We start from the raw sequence: 14,123 nt of genomic DNA on the forward strand, positions 1-14,123 counted from the left end.
TTAGGGTGTAGTGTGGATGAGAGTCACGGGACTTGTTCCATTTTGTAAAATCGGGGTAGAGACAGGCCCGTACAAATGGCAGCTCACCAATCAAATCATGGTTATGGGGCTAGTAGCATTGCCCAGGGGGTGCGTGCAGCCTGAAAGCCAGCCACCTAACTCGAAGGAAAAACTCGGTACAGAATCCGTGCTTATTGAAAACAGCCGCCCCTGAGGGTGGAAGCATTTTGTTGTGTGCATGCCTGAGAGCACTGCAAGGGAGTCCAAAGCTCATTACGAGTGAGACTCAGGCCCCAGCAAAGGCAAGACAAGACTCCCGGTGTGTTTCATTTAGCTAGCACAGCGGCCCTACTTTTGCATAGAAGTCGAATCGCTAGAATTCTAACTCGAAGAAACAAGAGTGTACAGAAACACTGTTTTATCTTCCGACGACCTCTCTGTGGGAGGAAGCCGTTTAGGGTGTACTGTGGGTGAGAGCCTGGGGATGAGTTCCATTTCGTAAAATCGGGGTAGAGACAGGCCGGTACAGAAGGCAGCTCACAAATCACATCATGGTTATGGGGCTAGTAGCGGTGCCCCAGGGGAGCGTGCAGGCTGAAATTCAGCCACCTACCTCGAAGGAAAAACTCGCTAGAGAATCCGTGCTTCAGCAAAAAGAGCCGCTCCGGAGGGTGGAAGCATTTTGTTGTGTGCGTGCGTGAGAGCACTGCCAGGGAGTCTAAAGCTCTTACGAATGAGACTCAGGCCCCACCAAAAGGCAGGACAAGACTCCCGGTGTGTTTGACCTAGCATGCACTGCGGCCCTACTTTTGCATTGAAGTCTAATCGGTAGGGTTCTAACTCGAACAAACAACCGTGTACAGAAACAGGGTTTTAGCTTCCGACGACCTCTCTGTGGGAGGAAGCCGTTTAGGGTGTACTGTGTGTGAGAGCCTGGGGATGGGTTCCATTTCGTAAAATCGGGGTAGAGACAGGCCGGAACAGAAGGCAGCTCACAAATCACATCATGTTTATGGGGCTAGGAGCGTGGCCACGGGGGAGCGTGCAGGCTGAAAGTCAGCCACCTAACACGAAGGAAACCTCGGTAGAGAATCCGTGCTTCAGCGACAACAGCCGCTACTGAGGGCGGAAGCATTTTGTTGTGTGCGTGCGTGAGAGCACTGAAAGGGATTCCAAACCTTTTCACGAGTGAAACTCAGGCCCCAGCAAAAGGCAGAACAACACTCCCCATGTGTTTGACTAAGCTAGCACAGCGGCCCTACTTTTGCATTGAAGTCTAATCAGTAGGGTTCTACTCGAACAAACAACAGTGTCCAGAAACAGGGTTTTAGCTTCCAATGACCTCTCTGTGGGAGGAAGAAGTTTCGGGTTTAGTTTGGGTGAGAGCCACAGGACTGGTTCCACTTCGGAAAATCGGGGTAGAGACAGGTCGGTACCGAAGGCAGCTCACAAATCACATCATGGTTATGGGGCTAGTAGCATTGCCCCGGGTTGTGCGTGGAGGCTGAAAGCCAGCCACCTAACTCGAAGGAAAAACTCGGTAGAGGATCTGTGCTTCATTGAAAACAGCCCCTCCTGAGGGTGGAAGCATTTTGTTGTGCGCATGCCTGAGAGCACTGCAAGGGAGTCCAAAGCTCTTTACGCGTGAGACTCAGGCCCCATCAAAGGCAAGACAAGACTCCCGGTGTGTTTCATTTAGCTAGCACAGCGGCCCTACTTTTGCATGGAAGTCTAATCGCTAGCATTCTAACTCGAAGAACCAACAGGGTACAGAAACAGTGTTTTAGCTTCCGACGACCTCTCTGTGGGAGGAAGCAGTTTAGGGTGTAGTGTGGGTGAGAGTCACGGGACTGGTGCCATTTCGTAAAATCGGGGTAGAGACAGGCCCGTACAAATGGCAGCTCACAAATCAAATCATGGTTATGGGGCTAGTAGCGTTGCCCCCGCGGAGTGCGCAGGCTGATATTCAGCCACCCATCTCGAAGGAAAAACTCGGTAGAGAACCTGTGCTTCATTGAAAACAGCCGCTCCTGAGGGTGGAATCCTTTAGTTGTGTGCGTGGGTGCGAGCACTGCAAGGGAGTACAAAGCTTTTTACGAGCGCGACTCAGGCCCCAGCCAAAGGCAGGACAAGACTCCCCATGTGTTTGTTTTAGCTAGCACTGCGGCCCTACTTTTGCATGGAAATCTAATCGCAAGCGTTCCAACTGGAAGAAAGAACAGTGTACAGAAACAGTGTTTTAGCTTCCGAAGACCTCCCTGTGCGTGGAAGCCGTTTAGGGTGTAGTGTGGATGAGAGTCACGGGACTTGTTCCATTTTGTAAAATCGGGGTAGAGACAGGCCCGTACAAATGGCAGCTCACCAATCAAATCATGGTTATGGGGCTAGTAGCATTGCCCAGGGGGTGCGTGCAGCCTGAAAGCCAGCCACCTAACTCGAAGGAAAAACTCGGTACAGAATCCGTGCTTATTGAAAACAGCCGCCCCTGAGGGTGGAAGCATTTTGTTGTGTGCATGCCTGAGAGCACTGCAAGGGAGTCCAAAGCTCATTACGAGTGAGACTCAGGCCCCAGCAAAGGCAAGACAAGACTCCCGGTGTGTTTCATTTAGCTAGCACAGCGGCCCTACTTTTGCATAGAAGTCGAATCGCTAGAATTCTAACTCGAAGAAACAAGAGTGTACAGAAACACTGTTTTATCTTCCGACGACCTCTCTGTGGGAGGAAGCCGTTTAGGGTGTACTGTGGGTGAGAGCCTGGGGATGAGTTCCATTTCGTAAAATCGGGGTAGAGACAGGCCGGTACAGAAGGCAGCTCACAAATCACATCATGGTTATGGGGCTAGTAGCGGTGCCCCAGGGGAGCGTGCAGGCTGAAATTCAGCCACCTACCTCGAAGGAAAAACTCGCTAGAGAATCCGTGCTTCAGCAAAAACAGCCGCTCCGGAGGGTGGAAGCATTTTGTTGTGTGCGTGCGTGAGAGCACTGCCAGGGAGTCTAAAGCTCTTACGAATGAGACTCAGGCCCCACCAAAAGGCAGGACAAGACTCCCGGTGTGTTTGACCTAGCATGCACTGCGGCCCTACTTTTGCATTGAAGTCTAATCGGTAGGGTTCTAACTCGAACAAACAACCGTGTACAGAAACAGGGTTTTAGCTTCCGACGACCTCTCTGTGGGAGGAAGCCGTTTAGGGTGTACTGTGTGTGAGAGCCTGGGGATGGGTTCCATTTCGTAAAATCGGGGTAGAGACAGGCCGGAACAGAAGGCAGCTCACAAATCACATCATGTTTATGGGGCTAGGAGCGTGGCCACGGGGGAGCGTGCAGGCTGAAAGTCAGCCACCTAACACGAAGGAAACCTCGGTAGAGAATCCGTGCTTCAGCGACAACAGCCGCTACTGAGGGCGGAAGCATTTTGTTGTGTGCGTGCGTGAGAGCACTGAAAGGGATTCCAAACCTTTTCACGAGTGAAACTCAGGCCCCAGCAAAAGGCAGAACAACACTCCCCATGTGTTTGACTAAGCTAGCACAGCGGCCCTACTTTTGCATTGAAGTCTAATCAGTAGGGTTCTACTCGAACAAACAACAGTGTCCAGAAACAGGGTTTTAGCTTCCAATGACCTCTCTGTGGGAGGAAGAAGTTTCGGGTTTAGTTTGGGTGAGAGCCACAGGACTGGTTCCACTTCGGAAAATCGGGGTAGAGACAGGTCGGTACCGAAGGCAGCTCACAAATCACATCATGGTTATGGGGCTAGTAGCATTGCCCCGGGTTGTGCGTGGAGGCTGAAAGCCAGCCACCTAACTCGAAGGAAAAACTCGGTAGAGGATCTGTGCTTCATTGAAAACAGCCCCTCCTGAGGGTGGAAGCATTTTGTTGTGCGCATGCCTGAGAGCACTGCAAGGGAGTCCAAAGCTCTTTACGCGTGAGACTCAGGCCCCATCAAAGGCAAGACAAGACTCCCGGTGTGTTTCATTTAGCTAGCACAGCGGCCCTACTTTTGCATGGAAGTCTAATCGCTAGCATTCTAACTCGAAGAACCAACAGGGTACAGAAACAGTGTTTTAGCTTCCGACGACCTCTCTGTGGGAGGAAGCAGTTTAGGGTGTAGTGTGGGTGAGAGTCACGGGACTGGTGCCATTTCGTAAAATCGGGGTAGAGACAGGCCCGTACAAATGGCAGCTCACAAATCAAATCATGGTTATGGGGCTAGTAGCGTTGCCCCCGCGGAGTGCGCAGGCTGATATTCAGCCACCCATCTCGAAGGAAAAACTCGGTAGAGAACCTGTGCTTCATTGAAAACAGCCGCTCCTGAGGGTGGAATCCTTTAGTTGTGTGCGTGGGTGCGAGCACTGCAAGGGAGTACGAAGCTTTTTACGAGCGCGACTCAGGCCCCAGCCAAAGGCAGGACAAGACTCCCCATGTGTTTGTTTTAGCTAGCACTGCGGCCCTACTTTTGCATGGAAATCTAATCGCAAGCGTTCCAACTGGAAGAAAGAACAGTGTACAGAAACAGTGTTTTAGCTTCCGAAGACCTCCCTGTGCGTGGAAGCCGTTTAGGGTGTAGTGTGGATGAGAGTCACGGGACTTGTTCCATTTTGTAAAATCGGGGTAGAGACAGGCCCGTACAAATGGCAGCTCACCAATCAAATCATGGTTATGGGGCTAGTAGCATTGCCCAGGGGGTGCGTGCAGCCTGAAAGCCAGCCACCTAACTCGAAGGAAAAACTCGGTACAGAATCCGTGCTTATTGAAAACAGCCGCCCCTGAGGGTGGAAGCATTTTGTTGTGTGCATGCCTGAGAGCACTGCAAGGGAGTCCAAAGCTCATTACGAGTGAGACTCAGGCCCCAGCAAAGGCAAGACAAGACTCCCGGTGTGTTTCATTTAGCTAGCACAGCGGCCCTACTTTTGCATAGAAGTCGAATCGCTAGAATTCTAACTCGAAGAAACAAGAGTGTACAGAAACACTGTTTTATCTTCCGACGACCTCTCTGTGGGAGGAAGCCGTTTAGGGTGTACTGTGGGTGAGAGCCTGGGGATGAGTTCCATTTCGTCAAATCGGGGTAGAGACAGGCCGGTACAGAAGGCAGCTCACAAATCACATCATGGTTATGGGGCTAGTAGCGGTGCCCCAGGGGAGCGTGCAGGCTGAAATTCAGCCACCTACCTCGAAGGAAAAACTCGCTAGAGAATCCGTGCTTCAGCAAAAAGAGCCGCTCCGGAGGGTGGAAGCATTTTGTTGTGTGCGTGCGTGAGAGCACTGCCAGGGAGTCTAAAGCTCTTACGAATGAGACTCAGGCCCCACCAAAAGGCAGGACAAGACTCCCGGTGTGTTTGACCTAGCATGCACTGCGGCCCTACTTTTGCATTGAAGTCTAATCGGTAGGGTTCTAACTCGAACAAACAACCGTGTACAGAAACAGGGTTTTGGCTTCCGACGACCTCTCTGTGGGAGGAAGCCGTTTAGGGTGTACTGTGTGTGAGAGCCTGGGGATGGGTTCCATTTCGTAAAATCGGGGTAGAGACAGGCCGGAACAGAAGGCAGCTCACAAATCACATCATGTTTATGGGGCTAGGAGCGTGGCCACGGGGGAGCGTGCAGGCTGAAAGTCAGCCACCTAACACGAAGGAAACCTCGGTAGAGAATCCGTGCTTCAGCGACAACAGCCGCTACTGAGGGCGGAAGCATTTTGTTGTGTGCGTGCGTGAGAGCACTGAAAGGGATTCCAAACCTTTTCACGAGTGAAACTCAGGCCCCAGCAAAAGGCAGAACAACACTCCCCATGTGTTTGACTAAGCTAGCACAGCGGCCCTACTTTTGCATTGAAGTCTAATCAGTAGGGTTCTACTCGAACAAACAACAGTGTCCAGAAACAGGGTTTTAGCTTCCAATGACCTCTCTGTGGGAGGAAGAAGTTTCGGGTTTAGTTTGGGTGAGAGCCACAGGACTGGTTCCACTTCGGAAAATCGGGGTAGAGACAGGTCGGTACCGAAGGCAGCTCACAAATCACATCATGGTTATGGGGCTAGTAGCATTGCCCCGGGTTGTGCGTGGAGGCTGAAAGCCAGCCACCTAACTCGAAGGAAAAACTCGGTAGAGGATCTGTGCTTCATTGAAAACAGCCCCTCCTGAGGGTGGAAGCATTTTGTTGTGCGCATGCCTGAGAGCACTGCAAGGGAGTCCAAAGCTCTTTACGCGTGAGACTCAGGCCCCATCAAAGGCAAGACAAGACTCCCGGTGTGTTTCATTTAGCTAGCACAGCGGCCCTACTTTTGCATGGAAGTCTAATCGCTAGCATTCTAACTCGAAGAACCAACAGGGTACAGAAACAGTGTTTTAGCTTCCGACGACCTCTCTGTGGGAGGAAGCAGTTTAGGGTGTAGTGTGGGTGAGAGTCACGGGACTGGTGCCATTTCGTAAAATCGGGGTAGAGACAGGCCCGTACAAATGGCAGCTCACAAATCAAATCATGGTTATGGGGCTAGTAGCGTTGCCCCCGCGGAGTGCGCAGGCTGATATTCAGCCACCCATCTCGAAGGAAAAACTCGGTAGAGAACCTGTGCTTCATTGAAAACAGCCGCTCCTGAGGGTGGAATCCTTTAGTTGTGTGCGTGGGTGCGAGCACTGCAAGGGAGTACGAAGCTTTTTACGAGCGCGACTCAGGCCCCAGCCAAAGGCAGGACAAGACTCCCCATGTGTTTGTTTTAGCTAGCACTGCGGCCCTACTTTTGCATGGAAATCTAATCGCAAGCGTTCCAACTGGAAGAAAGAACAGTGTACAGAAACAGTGTTTTAGCTTCCGAAGACCTCCCTGTGCGTGGAAGCCGTTTAGGGTGTAGTGTGGATGAGAGTCACGGGACTTGTTCCATTTTGTAAAATCGGGGTAGAGACAGGCCCGTACAAATGGCAGCTCACCAATCAAATCATGGTTATGGGGCTAGTAGCATTGCCCAGGGGGTGCGTGCAGCCTGAAAGCCAGCCACCTAACTCGAAGGAAAAACTCGGTACAGAATCCGTGCTTATTGAAAACAGCCGCCCCTGAGGGTGGAAGCATTTTGTTGTGTGCATGCCTGAGAGCACTGCAAGGGAGTCCAAAGCTCATTACGAGTGAGACTCAGGCCCCAGCAAAGGCAAGACAAGACTCCCGGTGTGTTTCATTTAGCTAGCACAGCGGCCCTACTTTTGCATAGAAGTCGAATCGCTAGAATTCTAACTCGAAGAAACAAGAGTGTACAGAAACACTGTTTTATCTTCCGACGACCTCTCTGTGGGAGGAAGCCGTTTAGGGTGTACTGTGGGTGAGAGCCTGGGGATGAGTTCCATTTCGTAAAATCGGGGTAGAGACAGGCCGGTACAGAAGGCAGCTCACAAATCACATCATGGTTATGGGGCTAGTAGCGGTGCCCCAGGGGAGCGTGCAGGCTGAAATTCAGCCACCTACCTCGAAGGAAAAACTCGCTAGAGAATCCGTGCTTCAGCAAAAAGAGCCGCTCCGGAGGGTGGAAGCATTTTGTTGTGTGCGTGCGTGAGAGCACTGCCAGGGAGTCTAAAGCTCTTACGAATGAGACTCAGGCCCCACCAAAAGGCAGGACAAGACTCCCGGTGTGTTTGACCTAGCATGCACTGCGGCCCTACTTTTGCATTGAAGTCTAATCGGTAGGGTTCTAACTCGAACAAACAACCGTGTACAGAAACAGGGTTTTGGCTTCCGACGACCTCTCTGTGGGAGGAAGCCGTTTAGGGTGTACTGTGTGTGAGAGCCTGGGGATGGGTTCCATTTCGTAAAATCGGGGTAGAGACAGGCCGGAACAGAAGGCAGCTCACAAATCACATCATGTTTATGGGGCTAGGAGCGTGGCCACGGGGGAGCGTGCAGGCTGAAAGTCAGCCACCTAACACGAAGGAAACCTCGGTAGAGAATCCGTGCTTCAGCGACAACAGCCGCTACTGAGGGCGGAAGCATTTTGTTGTGTGCGTGCGTGAGAGCACTGAAAGGGATTCCAAACCTTTTCACGAGTGAAACTCAGGCCCCAGCAAAAGGCAGAACAACACTCCCCATGTGTTTGACTAAGCTAGCACAGCGGCCCTACTTTTGCATTGAAGTCTAATCAGTAGGGTTCTACTCGAACAAACAACAGTGTCCAGAAACAGGGTTTTAGCTTCCAATGACCTCTCTGTGGGAGGAAGAAGTTTCGGGTTTAGTTTGGGTGAGAGCCACAGGACTGGTTCCACTTCGGAAAATCGGGGTAGAGACAGGTCGGTACCGAAGGCAGCTCACAAATCACATCATGGTTATGGGGCTAGTAGCATTGCCCCGGGTTGTGCGTGGAGGCTGAAAGCCAGCCACCTAACTCGAAGGAAAAACTCGGTAGAGGATCTGTGCTTCATTGAAAACAGCCCCTCCTGAGGGTGGAAGCATTTTGTTGTGCGCATGCCTGAGAGCACTGCAAGGGAGTCCAAAGCTCTTTACGCGTGAGACTCAGGCCCCATCAAAGGCAAGACAAGACTCCCGGTGTGTTTCATTTAGCTAGCACAGTGGCCCTACTTTTGCATGGAAGTCTAATCGCTAGCATTCTAACTCGAAGAACCAACAGGGTACAGAAACAGTGTTTTAGCTTCCGACGACCTCTCTGTGGGAGGAAGCAGTTTAGGGTGTAGTGTGGGTGAGAGTCACGGGACTGGTGCCATTTCGTAAAATCGGGGTAGAGACAGGCCCGTACAAATGGCAGCTCACAAATCAAATCATGGTTATGGGGCTAGTAGCGTTGCCCCCGCGGAGTGCGCAGGCTGATATTCAGCCACCCATCTCGAAGGAAAAACTCGGTAGAGAACCTGTGCTTCATTGAAAACAGCCGCTCCTGAGGGTGGAATCCTTCAGTTGTGTGCGTGGGTGCGAGCACTGCAAGGGAGTACGAAGCTTTTTACGAGCGCGACTCAGGCCCCAGCCAAAGGCAGGACAAGACTCCCCATGTGTTTGTTTTAGCTAGCACTGCGGCCCTACTTTTGCATGGAAATCTAATCGCAAGCGTTCCAACTGGAAGAAAGAACAGTGTACAGAAACAGTGTTTTAGCTTCCGAAGACCTCCCTGTGCGTGGAAGCCGTTTAGGGTGTAGTGTGGATGAGAGTCACGGGACTTGTTCCATTTTGTAAAATCGGGGTAGAGACAGGCCCGTACAAATGGCAGCTCACCAATCAAATCATGGTTATGGGGCTAGTAGCATTGCCCAGGGGGTGCGTGCAGCCTGAAAGCCAGCCACCTAACTCGAAGGAAAAACTCGGTACAGAATCCGTGCTTATTGAAAACAGCCGCCCCTGAGGGTGGAAGCATTTTGTTGTGTGCATGCCTGAGAGCACTGCAAGGGAGTCCAAAGCTCATTACGAGTGAGACTCAGGCCCCAGCAAAGGCAAGACAAGACTCCCGGTGTGTTTCATTTAGCTAGCACAGCGGCCCTACTTTTGCATAGAAGTCGAATCGCTAGAATTCTAACTCGAAGAAACAAGAGTGTACAGAAACACTGTTTTATCTTCCGACGACCTCTCTGTGGGAGGAAGCCGTTTAGGGTGTACTGTGGGTGAGAGCCTGGGGATGAGTTCCATTTCGTAAAATCGGGGTAGAGACAGGCCGGTACAGAAGGCAGCTCACAAATCACATCATGGTTATGGGGCTAGTAGCGGTGCCCCAGGGGAGCGTGCAGGCTGAAATTCAGCCACCTACCTCGAAGGAAAAACTCGCTAGAGAATCCGTGCTTCAGCAAAAAGAGCCGCTCCGGAGGGTGGAAGCATTTTGTTGTGTGCGTGCGTGAGAGCACTGCCAGGGAGTCTAAAGCTCTTACGAATGAGACTCAGGCCCCACCAAAAGGCAGGACAAGACTCCCGGTGTGTTTGACCTAGCATGCACTGCGGCCCTACTTTTGCATTGAAGTCTAATCGGTAGGGTTCTAACTCGAACAAACAACCGTGTACAGAAACAGGGTTTTGGCTTCCGACGACCTCTCTGTGGGAGGAAGCCGTTTAGGGTGTACTGTGTGTGAGAGCCTGGGGATGGGTTCCATTTCGTAAAATCGGGGTAGAGACAGGCCGGAACAGAAGGCAGCTCACAAATCACATCATGTTTATGGGGCTAGGAGCGTGGCCACGGGGGAGCGTGCAGGCTGAAAGTCAGCCACCTAACACGAAGGAAACCTCGGTAGAGAATCCGTGCTTCAGCGACAACAGCCGCTACTGAGGGCGGAAGCATTTTGTTGTGTGCGTGCGTGAGAGCACTGAAAGGGATTCCAAACCTTTTCACGAGTGAAACTCAGGCCCCAGCAAAAGGCAGAACAACACTCCCCATGTGTTTGACTAAGCTAGCACAGCGGCCCTACTTTTGCATTGAAGTCTAATCAGTAGGGTTCTACTCGAACAAACAACAGTGTCCAGAAACAGGGTTTTAGCTTCCAATGACCTCTCTGTGGGAGGAAGAAGTTTCGGGTTTAGTTTGGGTGAGAGCCACAGGACTGGTTCCACTTCGGAAAATCGGGGTAGAGACAGGTCGGTACCGAAGGCAGCTCACAAATCACATCATGGTTATGGGGCTAGTAGCATTGCCCCGGGTTGTGCGTGGAGGCTGAAAGCCAGCCACCTAACTCGAAGGAAAAACTCGGTAGAGGATCTGTGCTTCATTGAAAACAGCCCCTCCTGAGGGTGGAAGCATTTTGTTGTGCGCATGCCTGAGAGCACTGCAAGGGAGTCCAAAGCTCTTTACGCGTGAGACTCAGGCCCCATCAAAGGCAAGACAAGACTCCCGGTGTGTTTCATTTAGCTAGCACAGTGGCCCTACTTTTGCATGGAAGTCTAATCGCTAGCATTCTAACTCGAAGAACCAACAGGGTACAGAAACAGTGTTTTAGCTTCCGACGACCTCTCTGTGGGAGGAAGCAGTTTAGGGTGTAGTGTGGGTGAGAGTCACGGGACTGGTGCCATTTCGTAAAATCGGGGTAGAGACAGGCCCGTACAAATGGCAGCTCACAAATCAAATCATGGTTATGGGGCTAGTAGCGTTGCCCCCGCGGAGTGCGCAGGCTGATATTCAGCCACCCATCTCGAAGGAAAAACTCGGTAGAGAACCTGTGCTTCATTGAAAACAGCCGCTCCTGAGGGTGGAATCCTTCAGTTGTGTGCGTGGGTGCGAGCACTGCAAGGGAGTACGAAGCTTTTTACGAGCGCGACTCAGGCCCCAGCCAAAGGCAGGACAAGACTCCCCATGTGTTTGTTTTAGCTAGCACTGCGGCCCTACTTTTGCATGGAAATCTAATCGCAAGCGTTCCAACTGGAAGAAAGAACAGTGTACAGAAACAGTGTTTTAGCTTCCGAAGACCTCCCTGTGCGTGGAAGCCGTTTAGGGTGTAGTGTGGATGAGAGTCACGGGACTTGTTCCATTTTGTAAAATCGGGGTAGAGACAGGCCCGTACAAATGGCAGCTCACCAATCAAATCATGGTTATGGGGCTAGTAGCATTGCCCAGGGGGTGCGTGCAGCCTGAAAGCCAGCCACCTAACTCGAAGGAAAAACTCGGTACAGAATCCGTGCTTATTGAAAACAGCCGCCCCTGAGGGTGGAAGCATTTTGTTGTGTGCATGCCTGAGAGCACTGCAAGGGAGTCCAAAGCTCATTACGAGTGAGACTCAGGCCCCAGCAAAGGCAAGACAAGACTCCCGGTGTGTTTCATTTAGCTAGCACAGCGGCCCTACTTTTGCATAGAAGTCGAATCGCTAGAATTCTAACTCGAAGAAACAAGAGTGTACAGAAACACTGTTTTATCTTCCGACGACCTCTCTGTGGGAGGAAGCCGTTTAGGGTGTACTGTGGGTGAGAGCCTGGGGATGAGTTCCATTTCGTAAAATCGGGGTAGAGACAGGCCGGTACAGAAGGCAGCTCACAAATCACATCATGGTTATGGGGCTAGTAGCGGTGCCCCAGGGGAGCGTGCAGGCTGAAATTCAGCCACCTACCTCGAAGGAAAAACTCGCTAGAGAATCCGTGCTTCAGCAAAAAGAGCCGCTCCGGAGGGTGGAAGCATTTTGTTGTGTGCGTGCGTGAGAGCACTGCCAGGGAGTCTAAAGCTCTTACGAATGAGACTCAGGCCCCACCAAAAGGCAGGACAAGACTCCCGGTGTGTTTGACCTAGCATGCACTGCGGCCCTACTTTTGCATTGAAGTCTAATCGGTAGGGTTCTAACTCGAACAAACAACCGTGTACAGAAACAGGGTTTTAGCTTCCGACGACCTCTCTGTGGGAGGAAGCCGTTTAGGGTGTACTGTGTGTGAGAGCCTGGGGATGGGTTCCATTTCGTAAAATCGGGGTAGAGACAGGCCGGAACAGAAGGCAGCTCACAAATCACATCATGTTTATGGGGCTAGGAGCGTGGCCACGGGGGAGCGTGCAGGCTGAAAGTCAGCCACCTAACACGAAGGAAACCTCGGTAGAGAATCCGTGCTTCAGCGACAAGAGCCGCTACTGAGGGCGGAAGCATTTTGTTGTGTGCGTGCGTGAGAGCACTGAAAGGGATTCCAAACCTTTTCACGAGTGAAACTCAGGCCCCAGCAAAAGGCAGAACAACACTCCCCATGTGTTTGACTAAGCTAGCACAGCGGCCCTACTTTTGCATTGAAGTCTAATCAGTAGGGTTCTACTCGAACAAACAACAGTGTCCAGAAACAGGGTTTTAGCTTCCAATGACCTCTCTGTGGGAGGAAGAAGTTTCGGGTTTAGTTTGGGTGAGAGCCACAGGACTGGTTCCACTTCGGAAAATCGGGGTAGAGACAGGTCGGTACCGAAGGCAGCTCACAAATCACATCATGGTTATGGGGCTAGTAGCATTGCCCCGGGTTGTGCGTGGAGGCTGAAAGCCAGCCACCTAACTCGAAGGAAAAACTCGGTAGAGGATCTGTGCTTCATTGAAAACAGCCCCTCCTGAGGGTGGAAGCATTTTGTTGTGCGCATGCCTGAGAGCACTGCAAGGGAGTCCAAAGCTCTTTACGCGTGAGACTCAGGCCCCATCAAAGGCAAGACAAGACTCCCGGTGTGTTTCATTTAGCTAGCACAGTGGCCCTACTTTTGCATGGAAGTCTAATCGCTAGCATTCTAACTCGAAGAACCAACAGGGTACAGAAACAGTGTTTTAGCTTCCGACGACCTCTCTGTGGGAGGAAGCAGTTTAGGGTGTAGTGTGGGTGAGAGTCACGGGACTGGTGCCATTTCGTAAAATCGGGGTAGAGACAGGCCCGTACAAATGGCAGCTCACAAATCAAATCATGGTTATGGGGCTAGTAGCGTTGCCCCCGCGGAGTGCGCAGGCTGATATTCAGCCACCCATCTCGAAGGAAAAACTCGGTAGAGAACCTGTGCTTCATTGAAAACAGCCGCTCCTGAGGGTGGAATCCTTTAGTTGTGTGCGTGGGTGCGAGCACTGCAAGGGAGTACGAAGCTTTTTACGAGCGCGACTCAGGCCCCAGCCAAAGGCAGGACAAGACTCCCCATGTGTTTGTTTTAGCTAGCACTGCGGCCCTACTTTTGCATGGAAATCTAATCGCAAGCGTTCCAACTGGAAGAAAGAACAGTGTACAGAAACAGTGTTTTAGCTTCCGAAGACCTCCCTGTGCGTGGAAGCCGTTTAGGGTGTAGTGTGGATGAGAGTCACGGGACTTGTTCCATTTTGTAAAATCGGGGTAGAGACAGGCCCGTACAAATGGCAGCTCACCAATCAAATCATGGTTATGGGGCTAGTAGCATTGCCCAGGGGGTGCGTGCAGCCTGAAAGCCAGCCACCTAACTCGAAGGAAAAACTCGGTACAGAATCCGTGCTTATTGAAAACAGCCGCCCCTGAGGGTGGAAGCATTTTGTTGTGTGCATGCCTGAGAGCACTGCAAGGGAGTCCAAAGCTCATTACGAGTGAGACTCAGGCCCCAGCAAAGGCAAGACAAGACTCCCGGTGTGTTTCATTTAGCTAGCACAGCGGCCCTACTTTTGCATAGAAGTCGAATCGCTAGAATTCTAACTCGAAGAAACAAGAGTGTACAGAAACACTGTTTTATCTTCCGACGACCTCTCTGTGGGAGGAAGCCGTTTAGGGTGTACTGTGGGTG

Source organism: Halichoerus grypus, chromosome X, assembly GCF_964656455.1.
Source record: "Halichoerus grypus chromosome X, mHalGry1.hap1.1, whole genome shotgun sequence".
Lineage (NCBI taxonomy): Eukaryota > Metazoa > Chordata > Mammalia > Carnivora > Phocidae > Halichoerus > Halichoerus grypus.